We start from the raw sequence: 9,146 nt of genomic DNA on the forward strand, positions 1-9,146 counted from the left end.
CTTTGTTCATAGTGATGCTTCCTAAGGCCCACTTGATTTCACATTCCAGGATGTCTGGCTCTAGGTAAGTGATCACACCATTGTGATTATCTGGTAACAACAAAGGCAGTCTCTTTACCTGTACTCTGAATCCTGTTCCATTCCCTCAGTTCTCAAAGACTTCATTTTTTTTTTCACTTGGTTATCCCCTTTCTTTCCTGTATCATCCATCTTCCCTAGCTATTGAATCATATTACAAGCATACAAACATGCTCTAGGAATGTTTTCCATCTTTAAAGATTCCTTCCTTATGGGTAGATAAAGAGATATGATAAAACAAGCATAAAGTGAAGTCGCTCAGTCGTGTCCAACTCTTTGTGACCCATGAACTGTAGCCTACAAGGCCTCTCCATCCATGGGATTTTCCAGGAAGAATACTGGAGTGGGTTGCCATTTCCTTCTCCAGGAGATCATCCCCACGCAGGGGTCAAAGCCACATCTCCTGCATTGGTAGGCAGACTCCTTCCTGCTGAGTCACCAGGGATCTTCTCCATTACCCAACTTCTAAGAGTTGGAATGTCCCAAGGGTTGGTTCTAGGACTACTTCTCTGTCTACAGCCAATTTCCCCACACAGGCACTTTTGACATTTTCTGTTGTATACTTCTTCATTGAGTAGGATTTCCCAGGCATTCTAGGATGTTGTACAGTCCTAGGCCCTGTCCACTAAATGCCAGCAGTATTCCTATTGTCCCTTTAGTCAGTGTGTCAACCAAGTTGCCTCCTAACAGTCCCTAGGGAAGTGATATTTCTCAGGGTTAAAAACTATTTTGTCTCTTAATAGGTGATACCAACAAGTGTGTGACCTTAAATGTCATATATATGCTAATTTTCAAATATCTCTGGCCCAAATATCTCTTTTGAACTCTCAACTGCCTCCAATTATGTGCATGACATTTCCATTTGAGTGGCCTATTTAGAAGCTCAATAAGTATGTGATGAGTGAATGATTTAATTAATTGTCTTAGTCCCTCCTTCCTACTGAAAACTAAATTCTTGATCTTTTCCTACCTGTTGTTCCCTGTGGAGACATGGAGATGTGCTTACTCAAATCCCTTTTCAAGTAAGGACTGGCTGGCTGCCCAGCTATGAAGCATGTGGTTAGCTGACACCTTCCAATTCTTACCTGCTTCAGGGTCCACCTCACCTTTCAGTTCAGTCACTCAGTCATGTCTGACTCTTTGCGACCCCATGAATCGCAGCACACCAGGCCTCCCTGTCCATCACCAATTCCCGGAGTTCACTCAGACTCACATCCATCAAGTCCGTGATGCCATCCAGCCATCTCATCCTGGGTCATCCCCTTCTCCTCCTGCCCCCAATCCCTCCCAGCATCAAAGTCTTCTCCAATGAGTCAGCTCTTCGCATGAGGTGGCCAAAGTACTGGAGTTTCAGCTTTAGCATCATTCCTTCCAAAGAAATCCCAGGGCTCATCTCCTTCAGAATGGACTGGTTGGATCTCCTTGCAGTCCAAGGGACCCTGAAGAGTCTTCTCCAACACCACAGTTCAAAAGCATCAATTCTTCGGTGCTCTGCCTTCTTCACAGTCCAACTCTCACATCCACACATAACTACTGGAAAAACCATAGCCTTGACTAGACGGACCTTGGTCGGCAAAGTAATGTCTCTGCTTTTGAATATGCTATCTAGGTTGGTCATAACTCTCCTTCCAAGGAGTAAGCGTCTTTTAATTTCATGGCTGCAATCACCATCTGCAGTGATTTTGGAGCCCCAAAAATAAAGTCTGACACTGTTTCTACTGTTTCCCCATCTATTTCCCATCAAGTGATGGGACCAGATGCCATGATCTTCGTTTTCTGAATGTTGAGCTTTAAGCCAACTTTTTCACTCTCCTCTTTCACTTTCATCAAGAGGCTCTTTAGTACTTCACTTTCTGCCAAAAGGGTTGTGTCATCTGCATCTCTGAGGTTATTGATATTTCTCCCGGCAATCTTGATTCCCACTTGTGTTTCTTCCAGTCCAGCGTTTCTCATGATGTACTCGGCATAGAAGTTAAATAAGCAGGGTGACAATATACAGCCTTGACGTACTCCTTTTCCTATTTGGAACCAGTCTGTTGTTCCATGTCCAGTTCTAACTGTTGCCTCCTGACCTGCATACAGATTTCTCAAGAGGCAGGTCAGGTGGTCTGGTATTCCCATCTCTTGAAGAATTTTCCACAGTTTATTGTGATCCACACAGTCAAAGGCTTTGGCATAATCAATAAAGCAGAAATAGATGTTTTTCTGGAACTCTGTTGCTTTTTCCATGATCCAGCGGATGTTGGCAATTTGATCTCTGGTTCCTCTGCCTTTTCTAAAAGCATCTTGAACATCTGGAAGTTCACGGTTCATGTATTGCTGAAGCCTGGCTTGGAGAATTTTGAGCATTACTTTACTAGCGTGTGAGATGAGTGCAATTGTGCGGTAGTTTGAGCATTCCTTGGCATTGCCTTTCTTTGGACTTCCCTGGTGGCTCAGACAGTAAAGCGTCTGCCTACAGTGCGGGAGACCTGGGTTCAGTCCCTGGGTCAGGAAGGTCTCCTGGAGAAGGAAATATCAACCCACTCCAGTATCTTGCCTGGAAAATCCCAGGGACGGGGGAGTCTGGTGGGCTACAGTCCATGGGGTCGCAAAGAGTCAGACGCAACTGAGTGACTTCACTTTCACTTTCTTTTCTTTGGAATTGGAATGAAAACTGAACTTTTCCAGTCTTGTGGCCACTGCTGAGTTTTCCAAATTTGCTGCCATATTGAGTGCAGCACTTTCACAGCATCATCTTTCAGGATTTGAAACAGCTCAACTGGAATTCCATCACCTCCACTAGCTTTGTTCGTAGTGATGCTTTCTAAGGCCCACTTGACTTCACATTCTGGGATGTCTGGCTCTCGATTAGTGATCACACCATCATGATTATCTGGGTTGTGAAGATCTTTTTTGTACAGTTCTGTGTATTCTTGCCACCTCTTCTTAATATCTTCTGCTTCTGTTAGGTCCATACCATTTCTGTCCTTTATCGAGCCCATCTTTGCATGAAATGTTCCCTTGGTATCTCAAATTTTCTTGAAGAGATCTCTAGTCTTTCCCATTCTGTTCTTTTCCTCTATTTCTTTGCATTGATCACTGAAGAAGGCTTTCTTATCTCTTCTTGCTATTCTCTGGAACTCTGCATTCAGATGCTTATATCTTTCCTTTTCTCCTTTGCTTTTTGCCTCTCTTCTTCTCACAGCTATTTGTAAGGCCTCCCCAGACAGCCATTTTGCTTTTTTGCATTTCTTTTCCATGGGGATGGTCTTGATCCCTGTCTCCTGTACAATGTTACGAACCTCATTCCATAGTTCATCAGTCACTCTATCTATCAGATCTAGCCCCTTAAATCTATTTCTCACTTCCACTGTATAATCATAAGGGATTTGATTTAGGTCATACCTGAAATGGTCTAGTAGTTTTCCCTACTTTCTTCAATTTGAGTCTGAATTTGGCAATAAGGAGTTCATGATCTGAGCTACAGTCAGCTCCTGGTCTTGTTTTTTGTGGACTGTATAGAGCTTCTCCATCTTTGGCTGCAAAGAATATAATCAATCTGATTTCGGTGTTGACCATCTGGTGATGTCCATGTGTAGTCTTCTCTTGTGTTGTTGGAAGAGGGTGTTTGCTATGACCAATGCATTTTCTTGGCAAAACTCTGTTAGTCTTTGCCCTGCTTCATTCCTCATTCCAAGGCCAAATTTGCCTGTTACTCTGGGTGTTTCTTGACTTCCTACTTTTGCATTCCAGTCCCCTATAATGAAAAGGACATCTTTTTGGGGGGTTAGTTCTAAAAAGTCTTGTAGGTCTTCATAAAACCGTTCAACTTCAGCTTCTTCAGCGTTACTGGTTGGGGCATAGACTTGGATAGCTGTGATATTGAATGGTTTGCCTTGGAGATGAACAGAGATCATTCTGTCATTTTTGAGGTTGCATCCAAGTACTACATTTTGGACTCTTGGTGGCTCAGTTGTCAAAAAATCCTCCTGCAATGTGAGAGACCTGGGTTTGATCCCTGGGTTGGGAAGATCCCCTGGAGAAGGGAAAGGCTACCTAATCCAGTATTCTAGCCTGGAGAATTTCATAGAGTGTATAATCCATGAGGTCACAAAGAGTGGCTTTTACTCACTCATACATATATATGCACCTTTTTCTTTAATTGTTTTTTTTTTAATTTTATTAATTTATTTTTGGCTATGCTGGGTTTTCTTCGCTGCTCAACTTTTCTCTAGTTGTGGCAAGTGGGACTACTCTCCAGTTGTGGTGTGAGAGCTTCTTATTGCGGTAGCTTCTCTTGTTGTTGAGCAGAAGCTCTAAGGCGTATGGGCTTCAGCAGTTGCAGTGCATGGGCTCAGTCGCTGTGGCTCCTGGGCTCTAGGTTACAGGCTCACTAGTTATGGAGCACCACGGGGTCAGTTACTCAAAGGCATGTAGAATCCTCCCGGATCAGGGATCAAACCCATGTCTCCTGCATTGGCAGGTGAATTCTTTACCACTGAACCACCAAGGAAGCCCCTCCTTAATTGTTTTTCGTCTGTCTCTCTCACTTGGCCAGAAAATCTGTGAGAATATGGACAATATTTTGTTTATCACCATTTACCCTGAGTCTGATACGTATAATAGGCAATCAATACATATTTGTTGAATGAACAAATAAGTGGATAAAAGGAAAATTACCAAATTATCTTAGGTATTCTAAGGATGTTTTTCTCAGTATTTTGACAAAGGGATTTGATTTTTGTTTTTATCTTTTTAAAATAGTTTATTTATTTATTTGAGTGCACCAAGTCTTAGTTGTGGCATTCAGGATCTTTAATTGTGACATGTGGGATCTAGTTCCCTGACTAGGAATCAAACCTGGGACCCCTACATTGGGAGTGCGGAGTCTTGATCACTGGACCACCAGAGAAATCCCTGCTTTTATCTTTTTTCCTTTAGAAAGAGAATGGAAATTATATCTTCTGCCTGCTGATATTAGTGATCATCACATAGGAGACACATATTAATAAGAGTAAATCAAACAGTAAAAACAGTGTCTAGATCCATGTTACAATGACAATAATTTCAAAAGTCCTTTCAGTTCAGTTCAGTTCAGTCACTCAGTTGTGTCCAACTCTTTGTGACCCCATGAATCGCATCACAGCAGGCCTCCCTGTCCATCACCAACTCCCAGAGTTTACCCAAACTCATGTCCATCTAGTCGGTGATGCCATCCAGCCATCTCATCCTCTGTCGTCCCCTTCTCCTCCTGCCCCCAATCCCTCCTAGCATCAGAGTCTTTTCCAATGAGTCAAATCTTTGCATGAGGTGGCCAAAGTATTGGAGTTTCAGCTTTAGCATCATTCCTTCCAAAGAACACCCAGGACTGATCTCCTTTAGAATGGACTGGTTGGATCTCCTTGCAGTCCAAGTTTTACTTTTAAAATTAAACTATCTCTACTGAGAAAGTTTTATAATATACAAAGTTTTACTCCCACTTAGCAATCCTTGGGTTTCCCTGGTGGCTCAGACAGTAAAGAATCTACCTGCAAAGACCTGGGTTCGATCCCTGTGTCAGGAAGATCCACTGGAGAAGAGAAAGGCTACCCACTCCAGTATTCTTGCCTGGAGAATCCCATGGACAGAGGAGCCTGGCGGGCTACAGTCCATGAGGTTGCAAAGAGTCGGACATGACTGAGTGACTAGCACTAGCAATCCTTAAAAAAAGGAAAGAACAAACTAGAAACAAAGTAGTATGAAGTATGTGTTCCATAGATTATAAGAATTTAGTGAGAAAAAAATTCAGTCATGCTGCAGTAAGGAACATTATCAAGCAGTGTGTGCTACATTCATAATTTTGTTTCTGTTCAGCAAAAAACTAAAATGTGCAATGACTGTAGTTATACAAATCTTATTCCCAATCACTAGATTTTTATTTTTATTTTATGAAGTTAAAAAATAAGAACCTCTTGTTCCCCCTAAGGAATAGACAGAATTCCAGAAAGCAGAGTTGCTTTAGAGATCTCCTATAAAACTTCACCATGATAGACGTTTACCTGAAATACTTGCAAAGCTGCATTTGTACTTTTACTCACTTTAAATAGATCTGACTCACAGTGTTTACACACCCTTCTCTAACTTTTATGATTCTTTTTAAAAAATATTTATTTGCACCAGCTCTTAGCTGTGGGACACAGGACCTTCAGTCTTTGATGTGGCATGTGGGATCTTTATTTGTGGCATGCGAACTCTTAGCTGCAGCATGTGGGATCTAGTTCCCTGACCAGGGATCGAACCTGGGCTCCCTGCATTGGGAGCATGGAGTCTTAGCCACTGCACCACCAGGGAGGTCCCTCTAACTTTTATGATCCTTTTAATGTAGACATTTTCTAATGACATCATGAACTTTCCCAAGCAACTCACCCTCTTGTGGTACCATACAAATTTTATCTTTCCACATCCCATCCTAGGCTGCAGTCCTGAATGAGGTTAATATATTGGACATGATACAAAGAAATCGGCAAATGACTGCAGTAGTATGAAGGCATTAGTTGACATTCCAAAGTGGTAAGGCAATTCATGATGTAAAGGGTGTGGCCAGACAAATTCAAAAATGTAGAAGATTGTTAGTATAGCTCCTGCTATCACAAAAGAGGGGTAAAACTTGATGCTTAAAGGGGTGGACAAACTGAAATTACTAAAGGGTAGTGCAAAATAATTATTCACAAGAGGAGAAGGATGAGTCCTTATTTGGGAAACCAGTAATGTCAGAAGGAGATGGAACAGTCCTTTATTCCTTTAAAAATGATATCATAGAAAACTAGAAAAGTTTTAGGACTAAGGTTACCAACTGGTGCCCAGGGGTACAATTAGACCTATAGACACATTGTATTGGCCTGCCTATAGAGTTGGGGTTTTTCCCAACTAGTTACCAAATCACAAGTTTCCATAATAAAAATTAGGATGTCTGGCTTCTCTTGAAAATGTTGGTGTTCTGACAATCCTTAGCCTGCATTCCTACATGGCAGCAACTGGCTGGAGCAAAGTAACAGCTTCTCTCTTTGGACAAGGCAGATAGTTGTTACAATCCCCACTTAGTCAGCTTCACTTACATCATCCACCTAGCACTTGTAGGCATTTAAGTGTGTGACACTGGTTTGGGGAATTCCGTATAATAAAGAGATGAATCAATGTTGTAGGAGGGGAATCTATGACGTAAGATATACAGACCTTGGAAAATTCATTGCGACAAGAGTAGAAGCAGCAGAATGTTTATATCCTGCCATTTTAATCCCAATAGTATTCTTTCTAAACCTGCAACTCTAACCTCAGAGCATTTGCCTCCATCATGCAGTCTATGAATCAATCAAGGAACTAAACTGGATCAATGAAATTTAATTCATAAGATATTTACTTTCCTCCCAAATTTACTAATATTGGCCTGATTTTTATTATATGCTATTGTCAGGTGTCCTTTGTGTCAAACATCTTTGGGTCAAGTTTAGAACAAATCTCATTGTCCTCAAGTGTAATAAATCATTATGTCTCCAAAAGATAACACATTTCAAAGCATCACCAACTATTTGTCCTTGGGGTATCCTATTCTCCTTACTGCCTGCATGCCTTGGCAGAGACTGCTTTTCTTGTAATGTTTTTCTCTCTCACTAAACTCCTAGTCATTTTTCCAAAAAATAGTGGATAAATCACTTCCCCTAACTACACCCTCATAGCATTAAAAAATAATTCCTCCATTAGGCTCTCAGAGAATTTTTTTTTTAGGCAAGGAATATGACTTTATTCGGAAAGCCAGCTACCAAGAAGATGGCAAACTGATGTCTCAAAATAACCATTTTATCAGCATCTGGATGCCAGGTGCTTTTATAGGACATAAAGGAAGAAGACAACAGAGGATGAGATGGCTGGATGGCATCACCGATGCGATGGACATAAGTTTGAGCAAGCTCTGGGAGTTGGTGATGAACAGGGAAGCCTGGCATGCTGCAGATCATGGAGTCGAAAAGAGTTGGACAGGACTGAGCAACTGAACCAAACTGAAAGAAGAGGCAGTGAGGAAGTAAAGTAAAAAGGTCATTAATTTTGCAAATATCTTCCAGAATGGCAAGCTTTGGGGAGGGGATGTGTTAATCTCTTCTTTCTTGCATAGGCTCTCATAGAATTTAAAAATTATTTATTTATTTATTTTTGGCTGTGCTGGGTCTTTGTTGCTGCATGGCTATTGTCTAGTTGCAGCAAGCAGTGCTCCTATCTGGTTGTGGTACACAGGCTTCTCATTGCAGTGGCTTCTCTTGTTGTACAACACAGGCTCTAGGGTACATAGGCTTCAGTAGTGTGGTACATGGGCTCAGTAGTTTCAGCTTCTGGACTCTAGAGCACAGACTCAATTGTTGTGGTGCATGGGCTTAGTTGCTCTGTGGCATATGGGATCTTCCCAGACCAGGGTTTAAATCTGTGTCTCCTGCATTGGCAAAAAATCAAATCTCTTATGCTTATACAGTGGAAGTGAGAAATATATTTAAGGGACTAGATCTGATAGACAGAGTGTCTGAAAAACTATAGATGGAGGTTTGTGACATTGTACAGGAGACAGGGATCAAGACCATCCCCATGGAAAAGAAATGCAAAAAAGCAAAATGGCTGTCTGGGGAGGCCTTACAAATAGCTGTGAAAAGTAGGGAAGTGAAAAGCAAAGGAGAAAAGGAAAGATATACCCATTTGAATGCAGAGTTCCAAAGAATAGCAAGGAGAGATAAGAAAGTCTTCCTAAGTGATCAGTGCAAAGAAATAGAGGAAAACAACAGAATGGTAAAGACCAGAGATCTCTTCAAGAATATTAGAGATACCAAGGGAACATTTCATGCAAGGATGGGCACAATAAAGGACAGAAGTGGTAGGGACCTAACAGAAGCAGAAGATATTAAAAAGACGAGGCAAGAATATACAGAAGAAGTGAACAAAAAAGATCTTCATGACCCAGATAATCACGATGGTGTGATCACTTACCTAGAGCCAGACATCCTTGAATGTGAAGTCAGTGGACCTTAGGAAGCATCACTATGAACAAAGCTAGTGGAGGTGATGGAATT

Source organism: Oryx dammah, unplaced genomic scaffold (assembly GCF_014754425.2).
Source record: "Oryx dammah isolate SB20612 unplaced genomic scaffold, SCBI_Odam_1.1 HiC_scaffold_17, whole genome shotgun sequence".
Classification (NCBI taxonomy): Eukaryota; Metazoa; Chordata; class Mammalia; order Artiodactyla; family Bovidae; genus Oryx; species Oryx dammah.